This window comes from Spermophilus citellus, assembly GCF_964194105.1.
Source record: "Spermophilus citellus genome assembly, chromosome: 4".
NCBI lineage: Eukaryota > Metazoa > Chordata > Mammalia > Rodentia > Sciuridae > Spermophilus > Spermophilus citellus.
This window is the reverse complement of record NC_138185.1, coordinates 145,283,596-145,307,060: the sequence shown is the minus strand read 5'-3', so window position 1 is coordinate 145,307,060 and position 23,465 is coordinate 145,283,596. Positions and strand designations below refer to the sequence as shown.

Here is a 23,465-nt window from a genome sequence, read left to right as displayed (position 1 = left end):
TCTCCCACTGGACTGTCCCTAGCCAGCAGGATCATTGGTTGACACCCTCAGTCCCCATCGCAGTATTACTTGTCAAGCCACAGCAAGGCTTCGGTGCATACCTGTGGCCACCAGGGGGCATCGCGAACACACGCCCTCCCCCTTCCCCTTCCTCCGCTATGGGAGAGAGGCCGAGACGGAGATGGGCGGAGCTAGCGTTGGGCGGAGCTGTACTGCCCACTGGGGGCGCTATCCCGGCGGGCTGCGCGCGCGGCGGCGTTTGAATGGCTCAGAGTGGGGCCCGGCCCTGCAATAGAGGGACGCTTTAGGCTGTCCCGCGGCAGTTTGCCAGCGCCGGCGCTGGGGTGAGGCGCTGCGGTACCATGAGGCGCCGGTAAGTGACGGCCAACCCGGTGAGGGACCCCGCCCGCCGCTGCCTGAGTGGGCAGCGCCTCTCCAGCTGGCCTGGAGCTGCCCGGGCCCACCTGCAGGCCCCGCGGCGGCCTCGCTCGGCCGGGCCTGACGGGCTGCAGGGTCGCGGGGCGGGGCGCGGGCCGGGGTGCGGCCGCTGACTCGCTGTGGAGCACTGTGGGCCTGCTGGAGGTGGAGGAGGCTGGGGCCGCCGGCTCTGAGACGCTCCGGGCTAGGCCCGAGGGGTCTGGTCGGGGAGAGCCTTGGACGGAACCTGCTGTCACTTATTTATCTTCGGGTGGAGTCGACATCTATACCCCGGGGAGCGGGGAGGACCGGACACGCGTGTGAGGAGAGCTGTTGGTGGACAGGTTTTCCGAGAGCCGCCTAGGCCTGGCCAAGGCATTTCCTTATTTTCTGATGTGTCTTTGGTTCCCAGACGGATGAGCTTTTGTTCCATGGAACATAACTGCAAAAGAACTGCTAATTGCAACTTTAAAAACCTCCATTGTATTTTCTGAAAAATAGTTCTGTAACAGTACCTAGACTTTACCTATTAAATGAGTTTACCTATGAAGATAAAGAAGAGTTGATCCGTTTTCTTTCATAAAGTTCATTGAAATAGGGTATCTGTTGAGAGCCACAGCCAGACTGTGGCAGGTATCTATGCCTGTGTGTGTGTGTGTGTGTGTGTGTGTGTGTGTGTGTGTGTGCGCGCGCGCGCGCGCCCGCGCAGATTCGGAAAAAAATGGGAGATAAATTAATTCTGTGTTAATCACCAGTTTAGCACTTGTGAAAATCTGAGAAATTAGTTTACCTAATAGCTTAAACTTATGTATAAAATAAGCATCCTGGGATATGTGTGTGTGAGCGTGTGTGTATGTGTTAAGCCTACTTCAGACTGAATCAGCACTTTATACATTGAGGCTTTTACTTGGCTAATAATTGGCAGCGAAATAATAAGTAATATTTATTTTGCATTTTCTATGTGCTAAGCATTGTTTTAAGAACTTTGCTTTTGGTCTGTTAGTGATATTGTCCCCATTTTGACAATAAGGAAACTGAGGCATCAAGAAGTCAAGTAACATGTACAGGGTTACACAGAGAATGCAGCTGGAACCCAAGCAGACTGGATCCAGGCTTTTAACTGCTGCTATGCTGCCTCCCTTATATGTGACTCTTCATTTATGTCAACTTTGGAGACATTTGTGAGAGTGTGCCTTTGTGTACACATAAATTAATTCATATAATATTTAGTTGAGTTCTTTGCCAGTGTTGACTGTACATGTTTTGTGTGCAAACAAAACATTGATTAAATCAATGTAACTTAAATGACTTGATCAATATTCATGTGTGTATTGTTGCTTATAGTTTTAATATCTTTGTATCATTTCTCAAGTGTAGAGAACAGTTAGAAGCCTGTATATTCCTGCTGGACCCCAGGGTGCAAACCTCTAATCCCAGATACTTCAGAGGCTGAGGCAGGAGGATTACAAGTTTGAGGCCAGCCTGGGCAATTTAGTGGGCCTGAGGTGTAGCTCAGTAGCAGAGTGCTTGCTTAGCATGCCCAAGACTCTGGATTTAATTCTCAACCCCATGGAGGGGAAAATAAAAAAAGAACAGTCACTTCATAGGAAATCAACAGTTTGCTGGGCGTGGCAGTACAGGCCTGCAATCCTAGCAGCTTGGGAGACTGTGCAAGATAACTGCAAATTTGAGGCCAGCCTCAATAATTTATCAAGACCCTGTCTCAAAATAAAATAGACAGACTTGAGGGGTGTGGCTCAATAGGAGAGACCATCTGGGTTCAACTCCCAGTTCTTGAAAAAAAATTAGTAGTTTATACTTATTTACAGCAGAACTTTTTAAATTTTATTTTTAGTTACTAAACTTTTGATTGCTTCTGTGCCCAGCACAGTGTTAGACCCAATTGATTGTATAAAAGAAATGTTCCAGGCAACAAACTTGAGGGAGGTTAGTCTAGTTTGGGAGATGAGATTAACAGAAACAACAACAACAACAAAAAGAACGTGATACTATTCATTAATACATTGGCTATATGCTGAACTGAACTGAGTAAAGCTCAGCCAAGAGCCAACAATTGAAGGATTTATGTAGGGCATTGAAGAGAAAGGTAGATGGGGAATTTTAGGAAGGAAAGTATTCAGAGATTTGGAATTGGGAATGAAAAATTTTTTTTTCCTTGGGAACAGTAAGTATGGTCTATTTGGAAAGTTATTGTTGAGTAAGATTGTGTGAGGCAAGACTAAAGAGTCGTTGTACAAGACACACATTTGAAATATATGTATGTAAGCAAAGAGCAAGGTGTGATTTTGAAAGTTTTAAAACTTTGTCAGTGGTTCTCAACTGGTGCATTTTTCCCCTCCAGGGGACATTTGGCACAGTGTGGGGGAAGAGGATGCTATTGGCAATTTGGCAAGATTGATAAACATCTTGCAATAGGACAGCCCCTCCATGAGAAATGGTTACTCCAAATGTTGGTGCTGAGGTTGAGGAACCCCATTTTGATTGTTTGTATGGTCAGCCTCTGCTTGCATGTGCTTATAGATAAGTATGAATGATGAATTTCCAGAGCATGACTACAAGTGATAATGTATCTTTTCATTTGAAATATAAACATTTTAAAGGAAGAAGTATTTTTTAATAACTTTATTTAAATTTATTTATTTTATGTGGTGCTGAGGATCGAATCCAGGGACTTGCACGTGCAAGGCGAGTGCTCTACCGATGAGCCAAACCCCAGCCCCAGGAAGAAGTATTAAAACACAATAATTGATTAACTATAAAAAAACAATGGAGTTAAATGTTATTATAGCATCTCCAAGGTTTTATATCCAGAGATGCCGTAATGACATTTAAAGCTAAAAGGAGAATAGAACCACTAAAATAAATTAGAATACTTGTGCTAATTTTTATTTTAGAAGTGTAAACTGCAGGGCTGGGGATGTGGCTCAAGTGGTAGCGCGCTCGCCTGGCATGCGTGCCACCCGGGTTCGATCCTCAGCACCACATACAAAGATGTTGTGTCCGCCGAAGACTAAAAAAATAAATAAATATTAAAAAATTCTCTCTCTCTCTTTAAAAAAAAAAAAGAAAAGAAATGTAAACTGCAGTTCACAGAAACCTATAATGAGATTTTAATGAAGACCCTTGGTATCTGTCAACTTTCATTTTTCCTGAACCTCCTAAATTAGTCTTCATTGTCGTCGTCGTCTTCTTTCTTCCTCCTCCTCCTCCTCCTCCTCCTCCTCTTCCTCTTCCTCTTCCTCCTCCTCCTCCTCCTCCTTCTCCTTCTTCTTCTTTAATACAAAGCTTATATTTCTTTCTTAACAAGATTCTTCCTTTCCCTTTCCCCCTTTTTTGGAAGTTTTACAAATACTTTCTTCCTGTTAAAATCCTAAATAAGGTTTTAGTTCGTTGGTCATGAATCTTCACTTTGAAAGCTTAAAGGACTAATTTGATTTTTTTTTTTAAAGTGTACAAATCACTACAGTTTTACGGACAAGAAGTGAGTGTAACTTACTTCTTTTTCAAGGGAGTGGGCATTATCTTTTAAAAGTGCTTGACCAGGGGTTGGGGTTGTAGCTCAGTGGTAGAGCATTTGTGTAGCATATGTGAGGCACTGGGCTCTATCCTCAGCACTATGTAAAAATAAATAAAGGAAAGATAGGGCTGGGTTGTGGCTCAGTGGTAGAGCGCTTGCCTTAGCATGTGTGAAGCACTGGGTTCTCAGCACCACTTGGAAAACTGAATAAATAAAATAATGGTATTGTGTCCATCAACAACTAAAAAATTTTTTTAAAAAAGATAACATGTCCATCTACAACTAAAAATTTTTTTACAAATGCCAATTAATATTACATTGATCTTTTATCAGTCATTATACTTGGTTGCTATTGTTTGAATGATCCCCTCAACTCACTTAATTGCCATTGTAAAATTATTAAGAGGTGGGTCTAATGTCAGGTATTTAGATCATGTGTGTTGAGAGCCACAGCCGAGTTGGGATGGCACCTGGCATTTTGCCAGAAGGAGTGGTTGAGAGGTGTGCCAGCGAGATATTAAGATGATAATTAAGTTAACCTGTGTATAATTGCTGTGACTGGATGATGCTGGATTGAAACAGGCTGTGTATTCAGTTGTATATAGACCCCTGCTGTCTGGCAATAGGGTGGCTCCTGCTGCCTCAGGCACCCGCTCAGAGTTCCCGTTGAGTTCCCGGGAGCCTCCTGGAGGGCTGGGAGAGTTCTACGGGAGTGCGCATGAAGTGCCTGCCGGTGAGAGTTCGGGCAATAAAGTAGTTCCTGTTTGAACCTCCAAGTGCCTTGTGGCCCCTCGGTTATTTTGTGCCCAGTTGTGCCCAGCCAGGCTGCAGCACATGTAGACTTCACTCTCATGAATGGATTAATGCCATTATTATGAGAATAGGTTAGTGATTAAATTCTGGTGAATTCTGACCCCCTTTTGCTCTCTTGCTTACTTTTTTCCCTCATACAGTCTCTCTTAACTTTGTGTTGCCTTCCACCATATTATGATGTATCAAGAAAGCCCTCACTCCATGGGGCCCTTTGATCCTGGCTTTCCCAGCCTCCTGAACAACAACAAAAATTCTGTACAAATTACCCAGTCTTTGGTATTCTGTAATTGCTGCAGAAAATATTTGAAGATATTAATAATATTTGTTAATTTGGTGCTTTCTGGAAAATATATTTAGGAAAGTAAATTTTTTAAAAATACCTTAAGCATAATGTGAAAAGTGTTTACTAGAAGTATATACTTTTCAAATTACATGTAGTATAATTTGACTTTTCTTTTCCAGATCAAATGCTGTGCTTACTCTTTCTTGCTTACCTCTAAGTATTTTGTCACTAACTGCTTTGTATCCATTTACTTTGGAGAAGTTTGTATTAAACTTACCATTCTTATTCTTGAGGCATAATGAGAGTAGAGATAGGGGACTCTTCAGAACACTCTTTACCCTATTTGGCTGCTTTCATGTGTAACCGCCTCTCTTTTCTTGAGTTTTACACACTGCCTGAAATTCTTTTTGCCATGAACAAGTCACCCAGAACCTACCACCTATGTATAAGTCATGAAATGTTTATTCCAGCATCTTCCTTTTTCACCAACTTTAATTTAAGACTTGTGGTTTGGTGTTATGGTGGGAAAGGCACTGGTACTTGAAGTCACAGCTCTAAGCCTGGCTCTTCTATTAGTAACTGTGTGTTCTTAGGCAAGTCACTTAATCTCATCTGTAAATTGAAATTATCTTCAAGGTCCTGCTGTGAGAATCTATGAAATGGTTACTTTTCAAGGAGAAACCTTTGGAGAATAGGGCAATTGTTAAGTTGTTCATGTCTTACTGTACATTAATTATAGATAATTTCTTTTGGAGGAATTTGTACAAGTTATTTCCATATGATAGGTAGGAATCTTAGAATGGAATTTAAATTCTGTACCCTATAAGCATCAGGCAGGCAGGGATCTTTGTTTTGTCTACTGATGTTTTCCCAGTGCCTAGGATTATAATTAGCCCATGACATACATAAATATTTATGAAATGAGTGAAGATGTGAAGGAATGAGTTGTCAAGGAAAGACAAACTTGCTAGAGTAGCAGCACACAAATGTTCCTAGTACCTTGAAAGGACTCAGACTACAAACCAACTGGAGTACAGTTCAGTCGTTCTTACAGTATAAAAAATGCTGCCTAGTAGTAGTAAAGCATCCATTGTTCACTTGGTAGCCTTTCAGAACTTTTAAGCAATTACTACCTTGAATGCTCCACCTAATCACAAAGTACAATTTTGTCCATCACCAGATCTTACTTGAGTGTGTACTTGACATTTCCTTATCCTAGCAATATCATCATCATTAACAGTTTGCCACAAATAAATCTTACATATTTGTAAACTATCAGTCTTTTATCAATGGAGGATTCATGGCACAACAGTTAAAAACTAGCCCTCTTGACTTTTCTCCAGGGTAGGGGGACCAGTGTTAGAGATTAAACCCGGGCACCTGACCACTGAGGTACATCCCCAGTCCTTGGTATTTTTGTGTTGAGGCAGGATTTTGTTAAATTGCTGAGGCTGACCTCAAACTTGAGATCCTCCTGCCTCAGCCTCCTTAGTCTTTGGCATTACAGGCATGCACCACTGTGCCCAGCAACTCTTGGTCATCTTGTTTCAGTCATTCTAATTCCACAAATAGAATATAAATAATCTTCAAGAACAGCTTTTCATCATAATTCCTACATTGTATTTAAGTGATGTAGTTCTTAAGTCTCTTGTAATATATAGGTTCTTCTTTTTTTCTTGAAAAATTTCTATTGAGGAAACTGAGTCATATGTTCAAAGAATTTCCATTTTTAGATTTTTCTATTTGCATCCCCATGGTTGTGTTTAACAGATTCCTTTCTCTTCAGTATTTTATTTAAGATGATAACTTTTACCAGGTAATTATGTTCAGGTTAGATTTTTTTGGCAAAAATATTTATTACTAGTGTGTATTTCCTGTTGTATTATATCAGGGGGCATATAGTGTCTGGTTGTGATGCTAAGATTGATCAGTGGTTTGGTTTTCATCAACCTTCTCTGTCCATTGAAAGTTTCCTATCACCTTTGCTTTTGCTTTCCATTCAGGCCCAGATTGGACAACTGTTTCTAATATACTTTTCAAATTAAATGAGGAATAATTTTGACTTTTCTTTCATATATATATATATATATATATATATATATATATATATATAAGTTGTAGTTTGACACAGTATCTTTATTTCACTTATTTTTATGTGGTGCTGAGAATTGAACCCTGAGTCTCACATGTGCGAGGCAAGTGCTCTACCACTGAGCCACAACCCCAGCCCTGACTTTTCTTTTCCAGATCAAATGCTGTGCTTACTCTTTCTTGCTCACCTCAAAATATCGAAATAGAAAAAGCTCTAGATTTGGATTTTTGGGTATACAAGAATTTTACTGTGGTTGTTTAATTAGAGAGCTTTCCTTCATTTTATTTTTATAATTTCCTGTTTGTCATCAAGACTCACATCTGGAGTTGGGGTTGTAGCTCAGTGGTAGAGCACTTGCCTTGCACATGTGAGGCACTAGGTTCAATCCTCAGCACCACATAAAAATAAATAAATAAAGTAAACAACTAAAATTTAAAAAAAAAAGACTTAGGTCTGGTAAATGTATATTCTACTCAAATTAGATGCTCTGCTTCTGTGTTTCTACTAGTCTGTACTATCTATTCCTCATTTATAGCATTCATTATATATCTTGTCATTTTTTCCTCTCCAGACTGTAAGCTTCTTGAGGAATAAGACATGTAGTTATTATTCATCTCCTGAAAAATAGTACTTGCTGAATAATACATCGAGTTGAATACATATGCTTTTTTTCTTTTAATAGCTTAAAAATGAATCTTAAAATACTAGTACTTTGTGATGATATTCATTTGCTCACTGAAGGGTGTATGTATGTGTTTACATTAATAGTTGTTGAATTGATTTTTAGGTTGTTTATGTTAAGCTAGAGAAATGCAATTCCTGCCTGTGAGAAGTTTTGCAGTCTAGTTTTGCAAGAAGAGACACACCTAAATCCATTTGTAGCCAGTCATATCTTCAATTTAGGTCCTCAGTTATTTGTTGTTTGTGAAAGAATTAAAATTGTGCCATATTAACTAAATACAAAAAGAGATGGTGGGGCTGGAGTTGTGGCTCAGTGACAGAGCGCTTGCCTCACATGTGGGAGACCCTGGGTTCGATCCTCAGCACCACATACAAAAATAAACAAGTGAAATAAAGGTGTTGTGTCCAACTACAACTAAAAAATAAATATTAAAAATAAATAAACAAAATAAAGATATTGTACCCATGTATAACTTAAAAATTTTTTAAAAGAGAAAGAGATGGTGAAGTAAAAGAACAATGAGGGCTGAGGTTGTAGCTTAGAGAGAGGGAGATCACTTGCCTTGCATGTGGGAGGCACTGGTTTCGATCCTTAGCACCATAAAAATAAATAAATAAAATACAGTTATTTTAAAAAATCTGTAGTTTTGAAAGAGAGAGAAGAAAAAAAACAAAAACAATACTCAAGAAATGTTTCAGAGGGCTGGGGATGTGGCTCAAGTGGTAGCGCGCTCTCCTGGTGTGTGTGTGGCCCAGGTAGATCCTTAGCACCACATACAAAGATGTTGTGTCTGCTGAAAACTAAAAAATAAATATTAAAAAAAATTCTCTCTCTCTCTTTCTCTCTCTCTCTCTCTCTAAAAGAAAAAAGAAAAAAAAAAGAAATGTTTCAGAGCCAGGCAAAGTGGTGTACACCTATAATCCCAGCGACTCAGGAGGGAAAGACAGGAAGATCACAGATTCAAGGCCAGTCTTGGTAATTCAGTGAGATCCTGTCTCAAAAAATATAAAGAGAAAAGAGCTGGGGAGGTAGCTCAATGGTTGAGAGTTCCTGGATTCAATTTCTAGTACTATTAAAAAATAAAGAAAAGAGAAGTGCTTCAGAGAGAGAGATTTGAATTCAATAATGATAAGAGGAAACTTTCATGAATAGGAAAGGCAGGAAAGGAGTATTTCAGGGAGTAAAAACATTTTGTTTCAATAAAAATGAAACATTAGGAAAGACAGGAAGTTTAATTGCAAAGTTTAGAAAATGAGATCCAAAGTTATGAAGTTCAGGTATGCTTACAATGGTTTACACTTCTCCTCCTGTTTCCTTTTGTAAAAGATTTAATGTGTCAGTTTTGTAAGTTTTTGCCATCTTTTTTGTTGATCTCTATGTGATATACCAATATTAGCATTCTGCCAAACTTTGCCTATTGCTTTGAAATCACTTTGACACTCAAAATATTCTCTCCTCAAGTTTCAACAATTTGGTTAATTTATTTACTCCCATTTCTCTTTATCCTGGTTTCCTCCTCTATTTAAAAACCAAAAGTCTTAGGGGCTGGGGTTGTGGCTCAGTGGTAGAGCATATGTGAGGCACTGGGTTTGATTCTCAGCACCACATATAAATAAATGAATAAAATAAAGGTCCATCAACATCTAAAAAATGTATTTAAAAAAATCCTATTTTATTATCTGCAGATTTTTTTCGTTCTTTTTGAAGTAAGGCTGGGTAGACATATAAACATTTTTGCTTTCATCAATGAAGAAAGTGAGACTCAGCTATCTCCAATGTTATATATCTAGATACGAGGGAAAGCTGGGAATTTGAACGTGGGTCTGTTTGACCTAATCTTCAAGCTATACCAGCCTTTAAGGTTGAATGAATCTTAATTTTTTTTAACCATTTAGTAAGTTGTGATACCTGCTTAGCACAGAGCTTTCCAGAGAGTTGAGACGCAGCAGGAGCCCCCAAGGCCTTTGCAGATGAAGCTTTTAACTCCCACAGGCCTCCAAGTGAGAATACTCACTTCAAGCTATTGCATGCACAGGGCACCTAGGGCATCTCCAGCTTGGTCTGCAGGGCTGACCCAGCCCACACAGCTGAGTGGAGTGCACAAAACCAGTAGGGCTGGTCTTGGTGATTGCCATTAAAAACAAGTCTATATCCCAGATGTTTTAAGGAATGTTCTGAAACCTCCAGGACTGAAGTGTGAACCCGTTTCCTCCAGGGAAAGGAATGGGAGTGGCCCAAGGGAGTCATAATTTCTCAGCTCTGTCGAACAAGTCCCTAGTGCTCTGGACCCCAATTTCTTTAAGTCAGGTTACTGAGGTATCATTTCTTTGAGTTTTGACATGCACACAGTTGTGAAATCACTACCAATCTAGATATAAAATGTGGCCCTCTATCAGAGAACTTCCTCTTATCCCTTTGTAGTCAACTTTTCCCTCCCCCCAGGCTGTGTTTTTGCTATTTCTAGAATATCATACAAATAAAATTGTATAGCATGTATCCCTCCAAGTCGGGCTTCTTTCATGTAGTATGATGCAGTTGAGTTCCATTGCTGCATGTGGATCTGTAGTTCTTTTTTATTGCTGAGTAGTTGGGAATTTTTATAGAAAGAAACTGTAGAAAAATTGATCTAGGAAATTAAACATTTGAACTGTGATGGGATATCCATGCATTCTAATTTTGCTTAAGATGAACTTGGCTTCTGCCTATTATCCCAGCATAATTTTTTATTTTTTATTTTTTTGGTACCAGGATTGAATCCAGGGACACCTAAATAACTACGTCACATCCCTAGCCCTTTTTAATTTTTGAGACAGGGTCCCATTACGTTGCTTTGGGGGGGGGGCGCTGAGGTTGTGGCTCAGCGGTAGAGCACTCTCACCTAGCACATGCAAGGTGCTGGGTTCGATCCTCAGCACCACATAAAAATAAATTTTAAAAAAGGTATTATGTTCAATTGCAATATATATTTTAAGTCACTTAAGTCCTCACTAAATTGCTAAGGCCGGCTTTGAACTTTGCAATCCTCTTGCCTTGGCTCCTCCTAAACCACTGGGATTACATGCCAGTGCCACCATGCCCTGCTCCAGCATAATTTTTAATAGTACCTCCTTTCACTCCCAAAAGACTCCTGTTTGGATGATCAATTATATTTCCAGTCTAAACCGAGTACATAGCAAGATGTGGTTATAGTTCGCTTACTTTCCAGTTTGCCCAAATTACTTTCCAAGATACTGTAATATGCATATTTACATTTTATATAAACATTATAGCAGTAATAACATGTAATCTCATTTTAATCTTTACAACAATATTCTCATTTTGCATTTGAGGAAACATTCAGATTAGAATAAATGACCTGCCAAAAATCATGAGCTAGAAGCTCCGTATATTCTATAGTGTATATCTTAAGGTCTTTGCAATATCTATTAATTAATTAATTTGGCCCTTAATCTCTTATATTTATTGGGAGGAAGTATATTGTATTGATTATAGGTAATGGAGCTGGGTGCAGTGTTGCACACTGTGCCTTGGTTATGGTAAACTTTTTTTTGTTGTTGTTATGTGATGTTGAAGATTGAATCCAGGGCCTTATGAACGTTAAGGCTGGCACTTTACCACTGAACTGTATCCCCAGCCTTTAATATGCAGTGAAATCCTCTCTTCCCCCAAAATAAAACCTCCCACTCTTAAAAAAAAATAAGAGTACTTTGTGTTTTTCCCTCTAATTAAAAATTAATAATTTTAACCTTCAGTAGTTGGTACCCAATTATGAATCCCTTTTTAAAATATTTAATCATAGGGACTTTTTAATATATTTAATTTCCAAGAAATGGTTTAACATGCAGCATATACACAATTATTTGAACAGAGTAAAGCATCCATTAAAATGTATATAGCTGCTTTAAACGTATCTTGGAAAAATCTTCAGTAATGTTTTTCCACAATTAATAAAGGCAGATGTTGTATAGGATAATGTAGGGACCAGGAGATGACTTTTTGCAGGAAAGCAAATAAAACAACAATTTGGGCTCGAATTGATGGGGTTGTAGTTCTGATAGTGGAAGAGGGAAAGTCAGAATGAATGAATCCATGAAGTATTCTGAAAGAAGATTTAAGAAAACTTTGTGACTATTAGAAGGATGGAGAGGAACAAAAATAATTCCCCGATTCTAGTCTAAGAGAATTTTGATGTCATTAATTTCAAATGTGGTAGCTCAGGTGGACATTGAAGAGACGACTGGAACCTAGCAATGGCAGGCAGACCAGAAAGCCAAGGCCGGGTTTAGAGAAATAGCTTAAGCCATGAAATCATACTTCCTCTGTTTTAGGATAGAAAGAGGAGTTGCTGAAGGAAAAGAAACCCAGAGAATGGTAAACCAATAAGAAGAGTCAGCAGAGCTGTATTGTTTGAACAAAATCAGGGAAGAGTCATAGAGTGATGAAAGAGCTAACTGATGATGAATAATGAGCAGTCTTTAGAGTTGGTGTGGCTGACCTTGATGAGCATCATTGCTGCTATAAAGGCTATAGCTTTCAGTGATGTTGAAGATGCAACTTTTCAAATGAGAGAGTAAAATGAAAACCAAGATTGTAAAGGATTAAATACAAATTGGAAGTAAAAAGCACTCATTGTAGAAATTTGGCAGGAAAGGAAAACAGATAAAGGATATAGGAGTTGATAGGGGAAACCGGAGCATGTTTGAAAGCAGATGGGGAGAAATCAGTTCAAAGGGAGAAACTGAAGATTTTTTAAAAAGTGGGAGCAAAGTCTAAATTGAAGTAAAAAGGCAAAATTGAGAAAATTAAATGAAGCTGTCCTAATTTTGGAAAAGTTAAAATAGATTGCTTTAATGAAACTTTACCTCTGTATGTTGGTATTTCTATCTTATTTTGATTACTTTTAGAGTTAAGTCGCTTTTTTAAAACAGTAATCTCATTAAAATACTTATTTCTTCAGATTATAAAAATAATAAAATAATTCATGTTCATTGTAGAAAATAGGGAAACTTGTAATGAATGAAAAAATCACCTGTAGTCCCACCCACAATAAAGAACTTCAGTTAATTTGTGTTTGGGGAAGGGGACATAGGAGATTGAACCCAGGGCCTCATGCATGCTAGGCATGCACTCTACTTCTAAGCTACACCCTCAGTCCATGGTTAATGTTTGGATAGAGCTTTCTCCCAGTTTTAAATTAATTATATGTATTTTAACTGACATAAAATATAAAAAAAACCTAGATGTTAATGAGGTGTCATATGTTTTGATACATGTATTCATTGTACAATGTTGAAATCAGGTTAAACATACCTGTCCACTCAAATATTCATAATTTCTTTACAGTGAAAACATTAAAAATCCTTTCTTTTAGCCTTTTGAGAAGTACAGTCTTATTGTTATCTGTAGTCACCCTGCTATGAAATAGCACATCAGAACTTCTTACTCTTATTTAACTGTAACTTAGTAGCTATTGGTCAACTTTTCCCCTGTTCCTTCCTGCAGCCTACTCTTTCCAGTCTCTGATTACCACCATTCTACTATCAACTCCTATGAGATCAACTCTTAGATTTCATATATGAATGAGATCTTGCATTATTTGTCTTTCTGTAATGATCGCCATTTCTATCCCTGTCCTGACAAATTATACAATTACATTCTTTTTATGGTTATGTAATATTCCATTGTATATATGTACATGTTTTCTTTATCTAGTCACCAACTAATGGACACATTAGTGTGTGAATAGTTATCTCTTGGTTATTGTGAATAGTACCACAATGATGAATATGGAAGTACAGATATCTTTTTGTCATTCATTTGCTTTGGATATATACCTTGTGGTAGGATTGCTGGTTCATGTGGTAGTACTATTTTTGATTTTTAATTTTTTCTTTATGGTACTGGGGATAGAACCCAGGGCCTGGTACATGCTAGGCAAGCACTCTACCAATGAACTACATCCCTAGCCCTTTTTATTTTTATATTTTTGAGGATACTGGAGATTGAACCCAGGGGCATTCTGTCACTGAGCTATATCCTTAGCCCTACTTTTTTTTTCTCTTCCATTTTGAAACAGGCTCTTGCTAAGTTGCCCAGGCTGCCATTAACCTTGTGATTTTCTTGTCTCAGCCTACAAGTATCTGGGATTACAGGTATATGCCACCAAGCCTGGCCATTCTGCAGGTTGTCTCTTCCCTCTGATGATTATTTCCTTTGCAGAACCTTTTTAGCTTAATATAATCACATTTATCTATTTTTGCTTTTGTTTCCTTTGCTTTAGAGCTTTTTGAATGGATATATGTTATCTATATCTTGTTTGAAAAACCGGGATCCTACTTTGCCTTCAGTATTCTGTTTTATTTTTATTCATGTTTGTTTATATTTGCGTGCTGGGGATCAAATCTAGGGCCTACACATACTAGGCAAACACTTCTAGCCCCATATCCTGTGTTTTAAAATACCATTATGTTTGACCCTTCCTCCACTTTTAAAAACATTCTTTGAAAATAGTGTTTTTAATGTTCCATTGTAGGCGCTGATCCCATGTGGATCAGCCTTGGTTTCCTTTTTTTTTTTAATATTTATTTTTTTGTTTTAGGTGGACACAATATCTTTATTTATTTTCATGTGGTGCTGAGGAACGAACCCAGTGCCTTGCACGTGCCAGGCCAGCACACTACCACTTGAGCCACATCCCCAGCCCCCAGCCTTGGTTTCTTAAGTCTGTTTTTATCACCTTGTTTTTTAATATAATCCAAATTTCATTGTTAAATATTTCAGATACCATAGCAGTTAGCATGATTCTGATAGCTGAATGTAAGAGGTAGGAATCAATAACCCCAAACCCTAAATATTGTCCCAGAATATCTCATTTTTACCTTCTCTCTCCTCTCCCCTTCACTGAAATTCTTGAGGGAAAAAGTCTGTGTTTATCTTTCCCTGTCATTTTTTTTGGTTGGCAGCTGCCTCTTGTTGGTCTTTAAGCCCTATAAATCTCCTAATAGGAGATTTGGCTTACCCAAATAAAGTGAGGGAAGGGTGGGAGAAAGCTTATAGCTTATGTTTATCTGTCCATTTGTTGTCTTCTCAAAAGTTAGTACTTATTTGAATAAAGCATTAATGTTTGATTATTCAGATTGAAAATGCTGACTGAACTCTGTTTGAAAATAATTTGTTTCAATTAACAAAAACAGATGTGATGGAATGGCATCCTATGCTTTATGCTCTATCACTGACTGGCTAATATCTTTGGATGTGTTACTTGGCATACTGGGGTTAAGCAAAAAAGCTGGTTGGAGCTTTAAATTCTGAAACCTGTTTATTTCTTATCTATTTTATTATTATGATAGTGTTTATAAACTGTCTTTATCCTCAAGGAAGTAAATAGAAAACACCTTTGTAATAATAGGAGTGACTATGGTGGTGACTTGAGAATGAGTCTTTAGAGACAACCATGTTTAACTTTTCAAGAAGAAATTGCCTAGTGAAATTACAAAGTTAAGTACAATATAAATAGTATACTGTGGTATGTTAATGTAGGAAAGTTAAATTAGCTTGATCTTGAGTTGCAACTTAAGATATAGACTAAAGTCCAGACATATTTCATTCCTATGTGATGAGTTTTTCTCTTTGTGAATTTCTGAACATTTAAAGCTGTTTAATCACTTGATTTGGCTGCCATCAGGATAGATTATATGAATAAATTCCTTTCTATCTTTCTGGTGGGCAAAACCTACTATGTAAAGAAAATTCATCCTTTCAATTTCTTCTGTGTACTGCTGTTTTATTTTTCAAGAAAAATACTATAATCTTTAGGAAAATATTTAATATTCAGAATAGTTTTAAGTCAGCATATTGGTCCCTTCCCAGCCTCCTTGTCTATTTTTATTCTCTTAGGACCTTATTTCTTTTGTTCTTTTTTCACTAAAAGACCATCCTTTATATTTTCTATAATCACTGCTCCAACCTGAATGTAGGAGGTATGAATCAATAACCCCAAACCCTAAATATTGTCCCAGAATATCTCATTTACCCAGCTCCTCACACATGATAGGCAAGCACTCTATCACTGAGCTACACTCCAGCCGACCATTTCAGATTTTTTTTGTTCTATTACCAGATAGAATGTCAGCAGCATATAGAGAGCTTTAAACTAATTTCAGTAGCACCATAAATATTCTTGAGAGAAAAAGGATAATCCTATATTACTGCCCTTAAAAGATGCTATCAGATTTCATGAAACATGAATTTGCAATGAGGTTGTTTTTTTTTTTTTTTTGAGAGAGAGAATTTTAATATTTATTTTTCAGTTCTCGGCGGACACAACATCTTTGTTGGTATGTGGTGCTGAGGATCGAACCCGGGCCTCACGCATGCCAGGCGAGCACGCTACCGCTTGAGCCACATCCCCAGCCCTGCAATGAGGTTTTATTATTAAAATTTTGATAATTTTCTTCCACTTAAAATAAAAAACTTCATTGAAGTATTACATATATTCCATAAAATTAATGTTTTAAATATTTGATTCATTGTATAGATGAACAGATTTTACAGTCATCATCCCCAGTATAGTTTTAGCTTGTGCCCATATGCAGTTACACCCACTCCTTCTCCAGCCTAAAATAACTACTAATCTAATTTTGGTCTATAAATTTTTAATTTTATGGACATTTCATATAAATGGAATCATGTAGTATAAGATGTGCTCTTTTAAAAGCGTCTGGCTTCTTTCACTTAACCATAACTTTCACACACATTATAGAAAGAGAAGAGGGAAGTTGAGTCAGTTGGTTCCTTTCATTTATTTTTCTTTAATTTCTCTAGTTTCAAAGACTTATAATGTTAAACATATTTATCTTCATTATTTTGGTTCAATGTACCTAAATACCTTGCTCATTTTTACTTCATTGAGAGAACAGAGTTTTGACTATTATTGTCATTCCTCAGGCGATCTAGTTTGAATTCAGTTGTTTTAGGGGAGAGTGCTAATATAAGTGGTGATGATTCTTAATTTTAAATTCCCTTTGTTCATCACTGGTAAATAGGGAAATCATCACTTTCATATATTAACCTTGTATCTTGATAACTTGCTGTAAATCCCTTATTAGTTTCAGGATTTTTTTTTTTTTTTGGTTGATTCTTTCAGGTTTTCTCTATTGATAATTATATTATCTGTGAACAAAGATAGTCATATTTCTTTACGGTGCTACTGAAATTAGTTTAAAGAAAAAGGCAATCTGTATGCCTTTTTATTTCTTTTTCTTGTTCTATTGCATTAGCTAGGCCTTCTAATACACTATTGAAAAGCTGTGGTGAGAGGGGCATTGTTGCCTTGTTTCTAATCCTGGTGGAAAAGTTCCATAATTTTTACCATTAAGGATGTATACCCTTAGTACCTATAGGTTTTTTTTAGGTGTTCTTTATCAAGTTGATGGAGTTCCCCTGTTTTACCAAAAGTTTTTGTCCTGAATGGTTTTTGGATTTTGTCAGATGCTTTTTCTACATCTCTGGATGTGATTATGTAATTTTTCTTCTCTAACCTGTTGATGTTGATGGATTACATTAGTTGATTTTCTAATGCTGATCAAATCTTCTGTGCCTAGGATAAATTCTGTGTGGTTATGATGTATTTAGTCTTTTATACATTGTTGAGTTTGATTTGCTAATATTTTGTTGAGTATTTTTATCAGTGTTCGTGAGAAATTGATAGTTTTCTTACAATGTCTTTGGTTTTGGTATTAGGGAATTCAGAATATTTTTAAGTCACTACATTAATTCTAAGTTTTTTGTAATACACATTCATCTAACGGATTTTAACAGCTTATACTGATTACAATTTGTATTACTTTTGTATTTTTTGATGTACTGGGGCTTGAACTAGTGCTTTGTGCATAACAGGCAAGTGCTCTACCCCTGAGGCACATTCTCACTAAGTTGCCTAGGCAGGCTTCAAACTGCAGTCCTCCTGCCTCAGCCTCCTGTTGCTGGAATGATAGGTGTGTACCACATGCCCAGCTCACTTTTTTAGTTAACCAATTTATTTTGAGGTACTTATAAATTTCCCTTTAATACTTAGCAACCACTAATGCATTTCTGTAAATTTTGTTTGTTTCACAAATGCTCTATAAATGTATTAATGTAGTATGAATCCATTTGGGGCTAAGTTTTTCCATTCAGCATAATCCTCTGGAGATTCATCCAAGTTATTATATATTTTAGTAGTTCATTCTACTTTATTGCTGGGTTATAGTTAATGGTATTGATCTATCAGAATTTGTTTAGCCATTTACTTATCAGAGGAAATCTAGGTTGTTTGAAGTTTTAAACTATTATGAATAAAACCACTAGAAACATTCATGATGATTTTTTTTTTAACCATTAATTGAATCCAGGGGCTCTTAACCACTGAGCCATATCCCCAGCCCTTCTTATTTTTTATTAGAAACTGCATCTTGATGAGTTGGATAGGGACTTTAAAGTCCTGAGGCTGGCTTTGAACTTGCAATCCTTCTGCCTCAGCCTCCAGAGTAGCTGGGATTACACATATGTGCCACCATTCCCAGCCATGATGAATTTTTATGTGAAATAAATTTTTATTTCTCTGGGATAGATTTTCAGGAGTGTGATTGCTGGATCATATGGTAGTTAACATTTTTAGGCAGGGTTTTTTTTTTGTTTGTTTGTTTTTTTTTTTTTTTTGGTTTTGTTGTCAGTACAGGGGATTGAATCTATGGGCACTCTACCACTGAATTACACCCCTTCCCTTTTTGTTTTTTATCTTGAGTCAGGGTCTCCTAAATTGCCCAAGTTGGCCTTGAACCTGCAGTCCTGCTGCTTCATCCTCTAGGGTAGCTGGAATTATAGGCAAGCACCACCTTAGCTGGCTACGTCTTTAATTTTTTAAAGAAATAGCTAAAATGTTTAGCTATGCCATTTTGCATTTCCACTAGAAATTCATTTTCTTTGTATCCTTGTCGGTATTTTGTATTGTCACTATTTTTATTTTATTCTAGCTATTCTGATAGCTGTGTAGCAATATGTCATTTTTTTGCATTTATCTAATGGTTAATGATATTGAATATGCTTAACTGCCATGTTTATATCCTATTTAGTGAAGTGTCTTTTTTTTTTTTCTTCCATCTTTTTGGTGGAAAAAATGTATATTTAGAATTAGCATGCTCTTTGCCCATTTACTAATTGGATGTTTGGAGGTTTTAATGTTGATTTTGAGAATTCTTTTTATATTCAAGATACTAGTCCTTTATGGAATATGTGGTTTGCAAATATTTTCTGCCAGTCTGTAGCTTGTCTTTTCATGTTCCTACCAAGTTCTCATTTGCCAAGCAAGTTTTTAATTTAAAAAATTTTTTTTAGTTGTAGATGGACACAATATCTTTATTTTTATTTATTTTTTTAATGTGGTGCTGAGGATTGAACACAGTACCTCATGCTTACGAGGCAAGCACTCTACCACTGAGCTACAACCCCAGCCTGAAAGTTTTTAATTTTTTTTTTACTTTTCTTTTTTTTATTTGTTTTATTTAGTTACACATGACAGTACAATGATCTTGACATATCATACATTTGAATCAGATGGGATATAATTTCTCATTTAGTTTTTAATTTTTTATGAAATTGAGTTTATCATGTTTTCTTGGATCATGCTTTTGAATTTTTTAAAAGACCAATTTGCCTTTTTTTTAAAGTCCAAGATCCCAAATACTTTCTTCTTTTTTTTTTCCTGAGAGATAGTTTCACCATTTTAAAAAATATTTTGTGACAGCTTTATTAAGATATTTTCACTTGCCAAGTGTGGTGGCACATGCCTTTAATCCCAGCAGCTCAGGAGGTAGAGGCAGAATGATTGTGAGTTCAAGGCCAGGCTCAGCAACTTAGTGAGGCCCTGTCTCTAAATAAAATATAAAAAAGGGCTGGGGTTGTGACTCAGTGGTTAAGTGCCCCTGAGTTCAATCCTTTGTACCAAAAAAAACACAAAGATATAATTCACTTATCATATAGTTTAAACATTTAAATGCATAGAAAAGCAATTGTTTATTTTCTGTTTATAGATTTGTCTATTTTAAACCTTATGAATCATGGCCTTTCAGTAACTGAATTATTTCACTTAGCATAATGTTTTAAACATTCATCTATGTTATTCTGCTTCTGTACTTCAGTAATATTCCATTGTGTGGACATCATATTTTGTTTATCTATTCATTGTTTGATGGGTATTTGGTTGTTTCCTTTGTTATTAAAAATAATGATACTATGAAAATTCATGTGCAAGATTTTTTGTAGACATGTTTTCTTTTCTCCACTTGTTGAAAAGACTCCTTTTTTTTCCATTAGTTTTCTTTTGTGCTGCTTTCAAAAATCAATTGAGTATATCTATTTGAGTGTTTCTGGGTTATCTGTTCCATTGAGCTGTGTATCTATTTCACACCAATATCACAGTCTTTTGAGTACTGAAGCTGCATAGTAAGTCTTGAAATAGGGTAGACTGATTACTTCCTCTTTTTTCTTTTTTGAAATTGTTTTGGATATTCTAGTCCTCTATGTTTCCATTAAATTTTAGAATAATATTGTTGATATCTACAAGAAATCCTGCTGGAATTTTTATGGAAGTTGCATTAAACCCATATTTCAGTTTGGGGAAAATTGATTACCATTTTGAGTCTTTTAGTTCATGAACATAATTTTTCTCTACTAGATCTCTGATTCAGAATTTTGTATTTTTCAGCATTACAAGTATTATATAGTTTTATTAGGTTTACACCTATTTGTGTTTTTTTTAATCAAGTTTAGGAAGGTCTTCTCTATTCCTATTTTTCTGAAAATATTTATGATGAATGGGTACTGAATTTTGTCAAATGCCTTTTCTGCATAAGTTGATATGATCATATAATTTTTCTTCTTAAGTTTGTTAATATAATAAATAACAGACTGGTTTTTGAATATAGAACCAGTGTTGCATCCTTGGAATTAATCCTACTTTGTTATGCAATGTAATTCCTTTTTTTTTTTTTTTTTGTATTGCTGACTTCCATTTGCTAATATTTTAAGTTTTCCCTTTTTGTATTGTTTTTGTATCAGAATAATAATATTAAATTAATAAAATAAACTGGGACATCTTCCCTGCTCTTCTATTTTCTCCCCCAAAATCATCTGGGCTTGGAGATTTCTGTTGATAGTTTTTAAATTTATAAGTTTAGGGGCTAAGGATACAGCTCAATGTTAGAGTGATGCCTAGCCCCTGGGCTTGATCCCTAGCACACGCCGTCCCCACCAAAAAAAAATAAAAAAATACACACATACATATTTTTGCCTGTATCTGTGTGTTTTGTTTGTTTCCTAAATGGTTACAGGGCTATTCACATTATATGAGTGGTAGTAGTTTTTTTATTTCTAAACTTTATTTTCTTGGTACTGGGAATTGAACCCAGGGGTGTTTTACTACTAAGCAACATCCCCAGTCTTTTGTATTCTTTGATTTGTGACAGGGTCTTGCTGAGTTGCTGAGGGTCTCACCAAGTTACTGAGGCTTGCCTTGTACTTACTTGATGATCCTTCTGCCTCAGACTTCCAAGTCATTGGTTTTACAGTTGTACACCACCATATCCAGTTAGTTGTTGTTTTTTAAATAGAAATTAACCCTCTTCCTTTAACTTAGCAAATTTATGTTTGTAGACTAGTTAGTGTTTTCTTACTGCCTTTCAATATTTGTAGAGCCTGTAGTAACATCTTTTGTCCATTCCTGACACTGGGAATTCATATCTCTTATTTTTCTTTGTCAGTCTCCCTGGAGGTTGCCAGTTTTTTGTTTTCGTTTTTTTTTTTTTTTTTTTTTTTTTCAGTGAACCAACTATGTTTCATTGATTACTTTTCTTCACTTTTATTGATTTCTATTCCCTACTGTGTCCTTCCTTCTGCTTGCCTATGGTTTTTTTGCCCTTCTTTTTTCAAGGTTCTTTAGGTAAGAGCCTAGATTATTGATTTCAGATATTTCCTCTTATATCCATTTTAGTCCTATAATTTCCCTCAGAACTATTTTAGCTATGTTCCACAGAAATAAATTTATTATGGTTTGTTTTATAGCTCAGGATATAGTCTACCTTGGTATTTGTCCTATCACATTTCAAAATAATGTGTATGTATTGGGTGGAATATTCTATAAATGTTGATGTGATCCTGTTGGTTTATGTGATGAGAATTTCTCTTCAGTTTTCTATTAGTTGGTGAGAGGGGACATTGAAGTCCTCAAGTATTGTGAATTTGTCCCTTTCTCCTTTCAGCCCTGTTTTTGTTTCATGTATATTTCACCTGCATTATTTGGTGCACATGTAACATTGCTATGCTTGCTTTGATGCATAAGCCTTTTTGTCATTCAATAAGTTTTTTCTATGTCTCTGGTAATTTTCTTTTCTCTAACATATTTATGTGATATTAATATAGCCACTTCTGCTTTTGGAAGTTCACATTTACACTATACATTTTTTTCTTCCCTTTTACTTTCTGTTTAAATCATATTTGAAGTGAATTTCTTATAGACATCATACAATTAATTCATAAGATAGTACCTTATATATGCGTATCTTAACACAATTTACTGGTGTTTGTCCTTTTACTAGTTTGAGCAAAGTGTCCCTTTTTTCTTCCACCATATTGTCTTAAATACTTTATCTGCTTATGTTGTGAACCACATCATATAAATTTTGTTTCAGCCATCAAAAGTAATTTAGAAAACTTGAGAACAGAAGTCTATTGCATTTACCTGTATTTTTTCAGTTACCATTTTCTTTCTACCTCCTTGATATTCTAATATTTATTATTTTATCATTTCCTTTTTGTTTTTATTCAACTAAATAGAACTTCTTTTAACCATTCTTTTAAGGTCGGTCTGCTGGTGAGAAGTCATCTTAATTTTCTTTCATCTTAGAGTGCTTTGGTTTCTCCTTCATTCCTGAAGAATATTTTCTCTGCCTACAGAATTCTGGATTGCATTTTTTTTCTTTTAGCACTTGAAAAATATGTACTGCTTTCTTTTGACTTTTCCCAGTTGTCTCCATCTCTAGTGAACATCAGGTGGTTGTTTTGTGGCGACTACTCTCCTAATCCTAACCTGCTCTGATATAGACTGGTTGTCCTCTACTCCTGGTGAACAACCTTTTTATCTTGAGATCTTCCTTTATGACTGTCCTGGGAAGTCGATTCCATCTCTCCTGTTACACCTCCATTTCTTGTTGTCGCCCTCCACCCTTTATTGCTTACTGGGAAGAATTTTTTTTTCCAGCTTTGAATATCTGCAGATACGTTCTTTCATCCCTCAGATTTGATTGATAATTTGGTTATATGTAAAATTTTAAGTTGCCTGAGAATTTTAGTCATTGCTCCTTATCTTTATCACTTATGTATGAACAGGTTTGAATTTGAGGGCATATTTTTCATTTTGTTATAGATTTTCACCTTCTGTACCTTTTTCTGGTGCTCTGAAATTTGACAGTGATGTGCCTTTTCTTCCATTATATGACTCAAAGCGTGCCTTTTTTTATTGGGAAATTCATGTCACTCAAACTTGTACAGTTTTCTTTTAAAATTTCTTATTGTTTTTTCTCTACTCTTTATCATATTCCTTTATTGG

At 36.3% G+C, this 23,465-nt stretch overlaps 1 protein-coding gene across 2 annotated transcripts in view; it reads left to right on the top strand.

Moving 5' to 3' along the window:
* Positions 1–240: 240 nt before the first annotated feature.
* KATNBL1 (katanin regulatory subunit B1 like 1) overlaps positions 241–23,465 on the top strand; it is a 38,932-nt gene continuing 15,707 nt past the window's right edge. For both annotated transcript variants that reach the window (XM_081291321.1, XM_081291320.1), the window contains exon 1: positions 241–373. The gene's annotated coding sequence lies outside the window, so the exon portion shown is untranslated. The remainder of the gene's footprint in view (positions 374–23,465) is intronic.